Source organism: Lutra lutra, chromosome 3 (genome assembly GCF_902655055.1).
Source record: "Lutra lutra chromosome 3, mLutLut1.2, whole genome shotgun sequence".
Taxonomy (NCBI): domain Eukaryota; kingdom Metazoa; phylum Chordata; class Mammalia; order Carnivora; family Mustelidae; genus Lutra; species Lutra lutra.
In genome coordinates, this window is record NC_062280.1 from 5,121,656 (window position 1) to 5,135,975 (window position 14,320).

Here is a 14,320-nt window from a genome sequence, read left to right on the forward strand (position 1 = left end):
GGCTTTAAAATCTTCGTTTCAGGGAGGTTCTCTGTCTTCTCCTGACTGACATAGGCTGCCTAATTTCATTTGGTGGAAAAAAACAAACAAACCTGCATCTGCTTACCTGTCCAAGCTGACAGCCTCCAAGACTGGGAGACTCCTTCCCTGCCTTGTGGACTTTTATTCACGTTCAGCCTTCCAGGTGGTGCCTCACCTCTTCTGCCTTCCCCTCCCCCTCCTTCTGTGTCTGCATCACCTTGAGTGCAACCTGCATAACTGGTTCCTAAACCATCCATTGTGCCTCTGGCAGCATTGGCTCTGTCCGGGAGTGTAGAGTATCTCCTTAGACTTAATACCTCCCACTTTGAATTTCCCCCACCAGTGCCCCGGGTAAAAATTGACAATGGGGAACAAATTGATTGACTTTTACATCGACCCTGGTGGAACATAATTCAGTGTTTAAACTAATTGAAACTTTTTATTCTACCTAGCTTTACTGAAGGTTAAATACACTCATGATCTCTTGCAATTTGTCAGCAAAAAGATGACTTGAACTAATGGTTAATTTTGTCTGTCTCAAAGTTTTCATGGGTAATTATTAAGATAGTCCTTGGTAATCTAAAACTTTAAAGTTTTGCTTGGATGATAAATTGGGATTGAATTCATTGGATATCTAGGTCTTTCCAAATAGAATGGAGTGCTAATGCTTTGATTACTGAGCATAGAATTTTGTTTTTGGCTTCTTAATGCAGAGAAACTAAGAATATTTCAGTTTGTTGGTAAACATGCTTTGTGCTTAACTGACTCATAAATTTGCCATCAAAAGAATTCTGGTGTGACAGTTCACAATCGGTTACTACTTAGTTTCCACTGGAAACTAAGGTTTCTCAGAGCGCAAACTTCTGCTGAATGTAATTAAGAGAGACGGAAATAATGGAGGTGCCTCTGTATATTGAAAAGCAGGAGATATGTAAGAAAGATACAAGGAATGGGGACACATTTTTGTTGAAGGAAAAGGAAAGCAATTTTGTCCTAAAAGGAGACTGGGTGTTTGGAGAGAAATGGCGTGGGACAGACGCTGAATGCAAAAGGAAGTTGTAGACGCTTTGTGAAGGGAAAACTTTGGAAAGGAATTTTATATGTCATCGGGATGGACTAAAGTTGAAATGAATGGATTTTAAAAGTACACTGGTTTTGAAGATTGAAATTCTGGTCTTCTCTCTGTCCCTTGCCCCCCCTCAAAAGAAGTTTTCTTAAATTGTTGGTCAGCTCTTGGTAAGAAAACATAAACAAAGTTATTTTCTCTTTTCTTTGCCCAGTAAAAAAAGTTTCTATGTTTTGCCTTTACCAGGTTTTTGATTACTTAGTCAAAACTTCTCAATATTAGAGAGGCTAAGTTTTGCTAGCAATTATATAATCCTACATATTTGCCTTTGAGATCTCTGACTGTCACCTTGGCTAAATAAATAATTATGTTTTAAATTTTATTATGATCTGTAATCCTGTTTAGGCATGTGCTTTAAAAAATTCCTAAGGTTTTTTAGCAAACTTTCTCAAGATTTAAATTGTAAATGAAGTCTTTTTAACCAACTACATTTATTTAGTATAATAAGTTACTTGGAAAGTACTTGCAAACAAATAATGATAAGTCTTAGGTTATATTTGGGTAAATGCTACAACTGTTCTAAAGATATATGAAATTCCTGAAAATCTAATATATTTTGGTATAAGGTCATCACTCGAAACTCTAGTTATCCATGTTATGTGTCACAGAAATAACTAGATTTCCTCATCAAGCTACATTATAATGAGCCCTCATCAGATCTTTAACCATGTCCACTTTTGGGTCTGTTGTCGTTTGTAGTTTTGTTGTTGTTCACTTGTGAAACGTGTTTCATCTTGTTGCAGGGTTCTTATGTCCTAGAGTCCAAGAATGAATCTCACTGACACAGAAGGGTGAAGTGAGAGTTTATTAAGTGAAGGTGAGAAGTGGAAGAAAGATCTCTGGAGTCAGGGGGTTCCTTCCTGGTTGCCAAATGATGTAGTTTTGGGATGTTGGTGAGGACCGGAGCTGAGAGCCAAGGAAGAATTCTTGGGATGTCTTCAGTGCAAATAGGTGATTTTATTAAAGCATAAGGACAGGATCCATGGGCAGAAAGAGCTGCACTAGGGTTAGGAGGAGTGGCCCATTATATACTTTCACACAGGAAGGGGGTTAAGGGATAGTATGTCTCTAAGGAATTTTGGAAACAAGATTTCCAGGACCTTAAGGAACTAGCTCTTGTTAGGAAAAGGTCATTTATTACTGTTTAATAAAACTTTACTCAATGAGAGCCTTCAGATGTCTATTGGTGGGTCATACACTTGGGGAATGATTGTCAACATGTACCTTGGGGGATAGTGATAAAGGAAGTTTCCAAAGGAATTTTTATATGTTAAAGTAGACCTTGGGGATCCTGGGGGTTGGGCTAAGATTGCCTTTTGCCCTTGGCAAAGTATCAACATCAAGGCAGCTGAGTCCCTAGAGGAATGTCCCTCTGCCTGTTTCAAGGACTTGTCAATGGGCTGTATGTAGTAAGGAAATTTAATATTTTTTCTCCTGCCTTTGTTTCCCACATCAATCATCAGGATGAGTAAGAAAAATGACTTTATTTTAAAAAATAAAGCTTTTTAGTATCTTTAAAATCATAAAACTAAAATGGGTAAGAATTTCCAGAACTAATTAAAAGGCTGCATTCATCCAACTGAATAAAAATTAGTGACATGTGACTAAATAAAGGAAGATGATTGTAATTTCTGTGATCGTTCTTTGAAACATTGCTGATTCTCTAATGTTTGCTCTTCCAGATTAAGGAAACTGTCTCTTAAGAGAACATGATATATAGAAATAATGGTGAAATATTCCTTTGTGAAGAAATTAAAACATTTAACTTTTCTTTCACCTGAACCCTCTGAAATTCAGAAACTGTCACTGAATATTCTTTCTTTCATGGCAATCATAATTACTTGCATAAGTTCAATAAAAACCTGTTCTTCTTATAACAGGACACCATTGGAAGCATTGGTTGTTCTACCAAGGCTTTGACTGGAATATTATATTTGAGAGACATGCACAGACTCATTTATGACCATACATCTTTAAGGAACTAAAGTTGGCCTTGTGTCACATGGAGCCAATAAAGTCCCTTGGAACTGTTGGCCTGATCCTTGCTTACAGAGGTCCTACCAGCTTTACCTAGCAAGTAAAAAATGTCACTTCCTGGCACGTGCAGGGACTTCAGGATGTTTTTGGGACCTTGAGAAAAGGAATTTGCCCAAACCTGCAGGTATGCAGAATGTCTGATGGAAAGTATTTGACTAGCCTTCTGGCCTGGGAAGGCTACTAAAAGTTCAATCTAGAGATTCCTTATAAAAAGTTCCAATTCTGGCAAAGCAAATTTAAAAGATCTGTATGACCAATCGCTATTTTTGCCGAATTTATGTAAATAATTATACCAAATTTGTTAAAATTTGACTTGTTTTACAAATGCAATAATATTGATTTTGCTATCTCTGGCAAAGAGGGTAATTATAGAGAAAAATTATGTTTCAATAACACATCTTTGTAGATGCATTAAATTTTAATACTGCTTATTGTAGAGTAGATCCTAAATTCTTCTGGTTTCCTCACATATTTGTCTGTGGCTCTCCAACTAAGGTTTCCAGTTTTCTTCCATTCTCTTAACTTAAGGTTGTTAAAAACTAAAACTGCATTTTTTTCTAAAAGTCCTGACACTAGACAACTTGAGGCAAACTTCAGAAAAATAGCTCATGTATAGACAATTTTCTTGCTTATTATTCTGTAGGGATAATAATCAGACCCCATGTGCATATGATTATTTGAACAATTGGAAAATGGGATTGATTACCCCAATAATTGTATATGAAAAGCTGTGGACCTACCAATACAGAGGGTATATATTATTTTATTAAATTATTCACTTGAGGCTGGGTTATTTCATAAGTCTCTAAAATAATACAAAAAACCATATCCTTCCTAAACCTATCTGACAGTTATAAGCAGCTCACCCCATATAAACCTGGGAGATATGGTTTATTTAAAAGATTGGAAATCAAATACAGCAGGGGGCTTAAGCCCAAAATGGAAAGGTCCATATAGCTTCATATTATGTACTCCCACAGCATGAAACTAGGACATTCCTCATGGACTCCTAATTCTTAATCTAGAATTAAACCCGTACCTTCCTCTTAGGAATCCAGTGTGCCAGCTAACATGACTTCTTATTCCTAGGAACTTGTGGAAGACCTCAGACTTCTTTTAAAATAAAAAGGATGGTTGTACATTTTTTTTTCCTCTTTCCCCAATTTATACTGACTATTCCTTCTTTCAATGGGCCATTCAAAAGGATAGCTAGAGACCCTTGAATTACAAACCAGAAAAACCATCTAATTCCCACTGCTGTTCCCACTCCATCTGAGGGTTCTTTAAGCCTGACACTAAAATATTCTCACTGCCAGCACTCAAGACTCAGATACTGGGTTTATCATTTGCTCTAACCATTAACCTATATTTTTCTTTTGTTTCTATAAAAGTTACTCTTCTTAAATACCTAATTGATTATGAAATAAAACCAAGTCTGTATGATGGCTAACACCACCTGCTACACAATTAAGGCCTTAAATGACTCTCAAAATAACATTATATTATTAAACACTAAAATAACTTAAATGTATAAAACAGTTCTATGAAACTGAATAGCATTAGATATTTTAACAGCAGCATAGCTTGGAACTTGTATATACATTCCCAATTACCCCAAAATATTTCTGAGTTTCTAACTGCATGAATACTCAAATTGGTATTTTAAATGATCCTTTAGTGATTGGTTAAAACTCTGGACTGGAGGAAAATTATGGTCAACTATCAAAGGTCTTTTATTCAGGCTTCTCTTTCTCATAATAATATTAACGTTGATTTGTTGTCATTTTCAGTGTCTCCCTGCCTGATGCCAAGACTCCTTCTCTGCTGACAGATTGGTTCCCACTGGTAGATGATCCTTTCTACTCCAGGAGGTTCATATATGCTGTCCACGTTGTATTCAGCTGGAGATCTGATGAGGCTCTGCCTTTCATAACCCCCTTCTAGGTTCCCCGACTGACCAACGTTGACCCACAAGCCCTCTGCTCTGCAGGAAGAAGCTACAGAAGATGAGACCTTCCACCTTCAACAACCTTTAAGATTTAAGGGTCAAATTGTTCAGGGGAAATGATGAAGGAGCAGAAGGCAAGCAGACAGCAAAGCAGGAGCTGACACCGCCCTCCCCCCCATCAGTGGGATAAATGTGACATTCCTCTGGGCACTCCTGGGTGCCCTAGAACAAAGGAAGGGAAAAACAAATGGTTAACAGATAGAGATAACAGTCTTGGAGGACAGGAGTCTCCATCAGTTTGTAATGTCTTAATAAATTACAAGAAAAAAAAAAGCAATTTCCAAAAACCTGTAAACTCAATTTCCTGGAGCCCTAACATCACACTCCCCTCCATTGCATACAAAATCTTATATAATCAGTCACTCCCCACTCCCCCAGTGCAGCTCCTTTCGCCCATGGGTCCTGTACCCGTGCTTTAATAGAATCACCATTTTTTGCACCAAAGACATCTTAAGAATTCTTTCTTAGGCATCAGGCTCTGAACCCCATTATTTCAAGCCACATCACTGGTAAGCATACGTTATAGAGGGGACTTGCCATTAACAGTGGATTAGTTCACAGAGATGGCACCACACAAACAGTAACTTCTAACAGATTAATCTCACTGAATGTGGGGACCAGAACTGTCAGTCTCCCTAGTGTTACTAAGGCTGGGTTGACTGAAGTAGGTGGAGAGAGGGCCCAGGAGTTCCCTTTATGTATTACCTCTGTTGAAAAATCTGCTCATGAAAAAAAAAATGAGGCAGCAAGAATAGTGTTTCCTCTAACAAAGTGTTATGGGAAGATCCAAAGGGTATTCAAGAATATTCTACTCTTGGGGCACCTGGGTGGCTCAGTGGGTCAAAGCCTCTGCCTTTGGCTCAGGTCATGATCTCAGGGTCCTGGGATCGAGGCCCGCATCCAGCTTTTTGCTCAGCAGGGAGCCTGATTCCTCCTTTCTCTTTCTGCCTGCCTCTCTGCCTACTTGTGATCTCTCTCTCTGTCAAATAAATAAATAAAATCTTTAAAAAAAAAAAAGAATATTCTACTCTCACTGTTTTTGGAGGAATGGCCCATGTGGGAAAGGAATTTCCATGTTTAAAGATAAACAAGAAAAAAAAAAAGATAAACAAGGATGGGGGAAAAAACTCATATGGCACCAATACAAAACTTAGGGCAAAGTATAAGAAATAGAACAATTCACGCATAAGACAGAGCATCTCACAAGACTGATTCTAGAAAGCAGTTGAAAATACTGTTCTTAAATAAATTGTACTTGCCAGGAAATTAAAGAAAACTTAGACTAAATGAGATAGGAATTGATAAAGCAACAGAAAGAAATGAAAAACTGATATTGGAGCATCATGATAATGCTACTTTTTTATATTTAAAAATATTTACGTGAAGACATGAATATATATGTATATATGGAAAACAAAACAAACAACAGCAACAAACAAGTCAGTGAACCAGCTCTTAGCCTAAAGAACACAGGGATAACCTACAAAAAGATGAAAATGAACAGAGAACCGAGAACAGACATATAGGTGGTAAACGGAAGATAACAACACCTGTAGGTCTGTGAAAGAAATCCAAATAAATGAAATGGTCATGAGTTCAAAAAAATGATAAAATCACATTTTTAGGTAATGAAAGAAATGTTAGTAAAAATGAGATCACTCTCTATATTGGAAAGACTGATTCTGAGGCATTTCCTGTTGAAATTATTGAACTCTTGAAGAGACAAACACCAGTTTCTGTAAGCATTCCTGCCTGAGCAGCAGATATAGTTTGAAAAAAAACCCAAATGCGGGTGTAATGGAGCTGGAAAGAAGTTCACAATATAGACACTTTTAAAGGGAAGAGGGTGTTCTGAGAATTGTGCGAATGGTCAATTTACATTATAAAACCAATGGCAGGATATCCTCACATAACGCAAGAGCTGGGGATTTTTCACTGAGCATTCCAGAAGGTCACTCACATTGTTGTGTATATGCATGGTATTTCTGAAGCTGTGACTTCAGCCTGTGAGCCTGTCTGTGCTTCAAGACAAAACCAAATAAAATCAGTAGGATACCATCCAGTTAACCAAAGGCAAATCGAATATAGTAACCACAAATGAAAAATTCGAAGATTTCATACTGAATCTAGAAAATAAATGCAATGAGGACATTACATATAATCGTACTAAAAAAATTACAACTTCAGTGCTTACGAAAAAGTGAAATCATTATAATAAAATCACAAATTTGGAAAAAATGTTATTTAGGACAGAGAAGAAAGAGTAATACAACATTGGAAACTAAAATACAAAACAAAACAAAACAAAACTCAAACCGCACAAAACAACCCACATCAATTTAAAAACTAATTCTTTAAAAACAAGAAAAGAGATGACTCCTGGGATGAATCAAGAAGAGAAAATACATATATTTGTAATTAGGAATAAAAAAGTCCACGATCACAGCGAGGAGCAATAAAAACAATTATTAAAATAATTTTTACAACAGTATCTAACAGAAATGAAAGTCTGGATAAATCAAACCATTTTCTAGAAAAATATGGATTTCTAAAAATGAACAACAAAACCCCAAAGCATTTAGTAGAACTGTGTCTATTTTAACGCTACTTATGCATATGTTGGGTGCCCAGTGTTGGGTTCCCCAATAATGGGTCCATGGTCAAAGGAGGGAGACTGATACAAGCAAGTTCCCCTGGGGGAGGGGCAGGATCAGTTTAAGTTTTACTGCATAAACAACAAAATGGCTGTTCAACCAAGGTGGGTCCGCTCTGGCTGAATAGGCCCTTCCACGTAAGCTCCTAAGCAAGTGAAACAAATTAAATTTTCTAGGTTCAGATACTTTTAAATACTTAAACAAATACATTTGCTGCTGTTTAAATAATTTTGGAGCATAGAAAATGAAAGAAAGCATTCCATTTGTTTTCTAATGGTTACGTAACTTTGATATCCACATAGGGTAAAAGATTGCATAAAATATATTTAATTATAAACAAAATATTAAATAATATATTCCAGCAGTACTTCAAGATCAACCTGACTCGGTCCCGTGTATGAGGAAACAGAAGGCTGCCTGAAGACAAAGCAGAAGTTGATGGCCACCGTCCCCCCAACACACACTCCAGGGTGGGCCCTGTGTGGCTTTCTTCCCTGAATCTCCCAACTCTCCTAATGTTAATGCCTTGCTAGAGGGAAAAACACAACCTTAACTTGACAATGGCAAGACATCCGGCATCTTGTAGGTCTTCCTTAGCATATGAAAGTTCTTTTGAAACTTCCCTTTTCTTTACCTCCTCTAACCCCATAGTATATAATCAGTCACCCCTCACAACCCCAGGGCAGCAGGTCTTCCTGCCCTTGGATCCTGTCCTGGAGCTTTAATAAACCACCATTTTGCATCAAAGATGTCTCAAGAATCCTTTCTTGGTCATCAACTCCGGACCTCATCCCACGAAACTCACTTATGTTCTAAGACTTCATCGCCATCCCTATCCTGATATCTCTGAGGTCATATGGTGTCGTAATATTAGTGAATAAATAAATTCTTATGCACATATTAAATGGTTAAACTGCACGATCAAAATTTTATGCCAAAGACATTTGGTAATTTTTTAAAAGACTTTATTTATTTATTTGCTGGAGAGAGAAACCGCGGGAGAGAGGGAACACACGCAGGGGGAGTGGAGGAGGGAAAAGCCGGCTTCCCCCTGAGCAGAGAGCTGGATGCCAGGCTGAATTCCACACCCTGGGATGGTGACCTGTGCCAAAGGCAGGATCAATGGACTGAGCCACCCAGGTGCCTCAACATTTGATAATATTTAAAACCAGTCCTGACAAAACTCTAAAGTGAAATAAGGCTAGAAAGAATTTTTTCCCCCTAAAGGGGGGTATTATGCTCAACAGGAAACAATAGGAACATTTATTTTAAAAGCAGAAAAAATATAAAATTGTCAATCTTTGTCATTTCTGGACATAGGCCATAGGCAAAATGAAGTAAAATATAACCAGTCAAAGTAAGGAGGTAAATTTTTAATTATTTATAAAGAAAGCAATTAAAAGAAAAAAAGCTATATCAGAGGAACACAGCAGTTTATTATTAACTAAATCTTTATTATTTTTATTATTTATTTATTATTTTAATAATCTTCATTATTTAAGTAATAAAAATTTATTATTAATCGTAATTATTTATTATCATTTATTATTAATATAGTGATAGCTATATATTATAACACTATATTAATATTTTATTATTAATTATTATTATTATTAATTAATTAAATGACAAAAATTCAACCAATTTGATCCAACTGGCTTTATTCACCAATTCATGAGTTGGGCAGCATCCCATCTACCAAACAGAGGAGAGCTCTAAAGGGCTACAGAAAAGGAAAGGTTTTTAAAGGTAGAGAGGGAGTGGAAAAAAACGAAATTATTAGCAAAGAATTAATTGTTTTAGGCAAGGTCACCCTTGTAGGGGATGGAAAGGGTCTATCAGTAATTTCCTAATGCTGACCAGGAAAGTCCCATATTGTTGGTAAAAGGTGACATTTTCTGGGGGGTTGACACTGCAGTCAGGTTTGGTATTATGTCTTAGTTACTGACTTGGGGCCTTAACCAAAGGGATGCCATTTTGGGCCTGTAGTTTTCTTTTTAACACATATAATGACAGTTTTGGTGACAAAAATCCAGAAACCATAGATTAAATGTTTAACTAATTTATTACATAACCTGGAATGACAAATGCATGGTACATAAATGTAAATATCTCAAGCACATATTGAAACACTTTAAGACATATATATAATCAAAGGACTTATTTTCTTAATAGACTGGGATCATTCAAATCAGTAAGAATAAATTAATTCTATGCTTTAAAAGAAAAAAAAAAGACTAATGCAACCCAAAAAAGAGATATTTGAAATTAACAAAAAGCAAGAAAACATACCAACTTCTTTAGTAATTTTTAGCAGGCCAATTAAAGCCCCATGGTATGCAATATTACCCTTATCAGATTACTAACAGTTGTTTAAAAATTAACATCCACTGTTGAGAAAAGTTTGGAAATAAGATGACACTATGTCAGAGTCTGTGGTCATCTAGAAGATACTGGAACAAAAATTTTAGTTCAAAGTGATCACTTTTGGAGGTATTCCCAGGATTCCCTGGCAAGAAAACCTATTAAATGAGACGGGAAAGTCTGGTTACCACTGTTGGAAACTGAAACTTAGCCCTGTTGGGAAACTCTGAAAGACTATGTGCAATCTTTCTCAGCTTTTTCATCTAAGATGAAGAAATTGGGATTTCTACCCTCCTCTATCCTCTCAGTTTCCATCTATCATTAGCAGAGATAATCTGCAGATAATCTAGCAGAGATAGATAATCAAAAGGACTATCTCCCTGGCAGTACCATCTTGCCTCCTATATGTGGGCCTAGAGAAAGGTTTACATGAAGAATCACAGATGTTTACTGTTAAACATCCTGGACAAGTGCTAGACCTTGAGTGTCAAGAAAGCATGGCTGGGGCTGGGCCCTGCTCTCCCCGAAAGGCTCTGCATTGTTCAGAGAACCAACTTCTCCAGGCTTCGAGAGTGTCCTCGAAATGGCCCTCCCCTTGTTTCCAATCTAGGAAATTGGCCCCTCGCCCCTGGAAGCCCGAAGCGGGAGGATGAACGGCGTCTCCATCCCATCCCCACCTTCGCACGGAGGCAACACCCAGCCTGACTCATGGAGTCATGGAGGCCAGCGGGCCGGATGCTGTTGCCTCTTTTAAAACCCACCGACAGGCCCAGTCGTGGAGAAACAGCCCCATGGCATCAAAATTATCCAGAAGTGCTCTCCCCACTGCGACACGTAGGAAGAATGTGTATGCAGCAGTGTTATGGCAACAAACTAATGAAAACAGACAAAATTCAACAGAAAAAGTATGTTTTGGAGCTGCCCTCCCAGAAGAAAGACTTAATGACTTTCGTGATGAACAGGTGGGACAGTTGCACGAGCTGATGCAAGAAGCCACTAAACCCGGTAGACAATTCAGTATGACTGAACCCAGGAAACCAAAATGTTAGACTATACAACAGAGCTCAACGAGTATTTTAAGTTGCACTACTGGTTAATTACCCCAAAGATACAGATGGAGTGAAAAGAAGGGCCATCTGTACCCCGATGTTCATAGCGGCAGTGGACACAGTCATCAAACTGTGGGAAGAACCAAGATGCCCTTCACCAGACGAATGCATAAGGAAGATGTGGTCCATATACACTATGGAGTATGATGCCTCCATCAGAAAGGATGAAGACCCAACTTTTGTAGCAACATGGACGGGACTGGAAGAGATTATGCTGAGTGAAATAAGTCAAGCAGAGAGAGTCAATTATCATATGGTTTCACTTCCTTGTGGAGCATAAGGAATAATGTGGAGAGTATTGGGAGATGGAGAGAAGTGAGTTGGGGAAAATCAGAGGGGGAAACAAACCATGAGAGACTGTGGACTCTGAGAAACAAACTGAGGGTTTTGGAAAGGAAGGGAATGGGGGGATGGGTGAGCCTTGTGGGGGTATTAAAGAGAGCAGGTATTGCATGGAACACTGGGTGTGGTGCATAAACAATGAATCTTGGAACACTGAAAAAAAAATTAAAGAAAAAATAACTATTTTAAGTTCAAAAAAAAAAAAAAAAAAAAAAAAGCATGGCTGGGACTCCAACAGCTGTCTTCCCCTCCCAGTCATGCAATACAAATGGACTTCCAGATGGAATCCATTCCTCTATCTATCTATCTATCTATCTATCTATCATCTATCTACTATCTATCTATCATCTATCTATCTATCTATCTATCTATCTATCATCTATCTACTATCTATCTTCTATCTATCTATCATCTATCTACCTCTATCTATCATCTATCTATCTATCATCTATCTATCTTCTATCTATCAATCATCTATCTACTATCTATCTATCATCTATCTATCTATCTTCTATCTATCTATCTTCTATCATCTATCTATCATATATCTATCTACCTATCATCTATCTACTATCTATCTATCTATCATCTATCTATCATCTATCCATCTACTATCTATCTATCTATCATCTATCTATCTATCTATCTATCATATATTTATCTGCTAGCTATCTACTATAAATCTTTGTCTATATATTCCCACCATTAGGCAATTCTGCAAGTTTGTGAAATATGTGCTAATTTTGTGGACATGTCCTTGAGTCTATTATGCATTAATTTTTTTCTAACATTCTCTTTCTGGACTTGCTATTTCATGCCCTATACAAATAAGTCAGATTCATTGTTTCTTTATAATTATGGATGTTAGGGAAATCATTTCTTAAGTCTTTATACCAATTTCCGTATTTTCTATGTTTTCTTTATGTATGTAAGCATATACCTGTTAATCTGTTAGTTACTATTAGCCACACTTTGTGCTTCCCAAGGTGGGGTTATTTTACCAAGATTATGTGGGACTGTTTTGTTTTTCTTTTATTTATGTATTTTCTAATCCCATGAATATGTCATCATACATTTCTTATAAGCACATATATTTCTGTTTTTCTACATTTTAGATTTGGGAATTTCTTCCCAGCTGTTATTTTTGGTGAAAGTTTCAAACTCATTTTATGTAATCCAAAATTATTCTTCAATGTAACTTTTTTTTTTTTTTTTTAATTTTGGCCTGGAATCCTTACCCGCAAATTGTTTTGTATATTTTAGAACAATTTGACACTGAAAAACAAATAATTTATTAGAAAATCAATACAAGTGTAACGTATTCACAAAGGATGTCACTGTTCAAAAAGTGTGCTGAGACCTAAGTCCTACATCTTTCAATTTTTTTTAAATCTCAGATTTTGTCTATAAAAAGATAGTTGCTTTATTTTTTCTGTAGTTGGCATTTTCTGTCTTTTACTTTTCTTGAGTTCTATTATTAGCCTTCTTTCCTCTGAGTTTGCTTTCTTGTTCTTCATTTTTGCAATTTAAATTTATTTTGTCTGTTCTTGTCCTTTCATCAGAGTAATAGGTGTTTCTTGTATTTATTCCTAGTAACCTGACCTACTTCCCTATTTAAGTTTCAGGTTTAATTGTATCAACTTTCAATTTAGCCAAGTTGATTTCTTTTTATATTTATTGTTTCTCTTATTTATTAGTGTAGCCTTTTCTGCCATGTTGTCTTAAAACAAACTCCTGCTTTCCTGAATTAGTTTGTCTCTCAGACTCTCCTTTCTTGGACACTGTCCCCATATTTTCCTAAGCTTTTCAATGGTTGGCATAATTGAAATTCACTTTCTTGGGGTTTCTCTTTCTCTGTCCTCTTCTTAAAAAAATCACAAAATTCATTAATCTGTAATCATGTTAATTAAGCTTATTTCCTTTGCCTTTAATTGGCATAAACCCTAGTGAAGCAACACAAAAGACCAGTATCCATCAAGGAAATCTGGGGCAATAGAACCCAGAAACCAAAATCAACTTTACTCCCCACTAATACTGCAACCACCAATAACTTTCAACATAGATTAAATTACTGAGACATTTGGTCCTTACAGAACATTATTTTATGTTTTTATGTTTTATCTCCCCCATACATCTATAAAATACTTAAGGGGAAAATGTCTGCTTAGAACTTACATCTCCTACAACATTGCCACTCAAAGTGTATACCCAGACAGACATATCTGGCATCCCCCAAAAGCTTGTTAGAAATGCCTAGGGGCAAGAGGTGCCTGGGTGGGGCTGTAGGTTAAGCATCCAACTCTTGGTTTCAGCTCAGGTCCTGATCTCAGTGTCCTGAGATCAAGCCCTGAGTCGTGCTTCACCCTCAGTGCTGAATCTACTTAAGTTGCTCTCTCCCACTCCCTCTGCCCCAACTCTACCCCACCCTACCCTCTCAAATAAATACGTAAATCTTAAAAAAAAAAAAAAGAAAGAAAGAAATGCCTAATCCCTGACCCACCCTGAATCTACTGAAACAGAATCTGCATTTTGACTGCAATTTTTTATGTGATTTGCATGCATATTTCAGGTTGAGAAACACTGCCACATATAGTGGCTTACACATGATATGCACAGGTGAACTCACTATTACAGGTTTTTATTAATTTCTGGACTAATC

General features: G+C 36.9%; 1 long non-coding RNA gene across 1 annotated transcript; it reads left to right on the forward strand.

Moving 5' to 3' along the window:
* The first annotated feature begins 1,888 nt into the window (after positions 1 to 1,888).
* Positions 1,889 to 5,305, forward strand: LOC125094941 (uncharacterized). Its single transcript, XR_007125746.1, has 3 exons — positions 1,889 to 1,964; positions 3,028 to 3,308; positions 4,975 to 5,305. It is a non-coding gene; the product is annotated as an uncharacterized LOC125094941 (long non-coding RNA).
* The last annotated feature ends 9,015 nt before the right edge of the window (positions 5,306 to 14,320 follow it).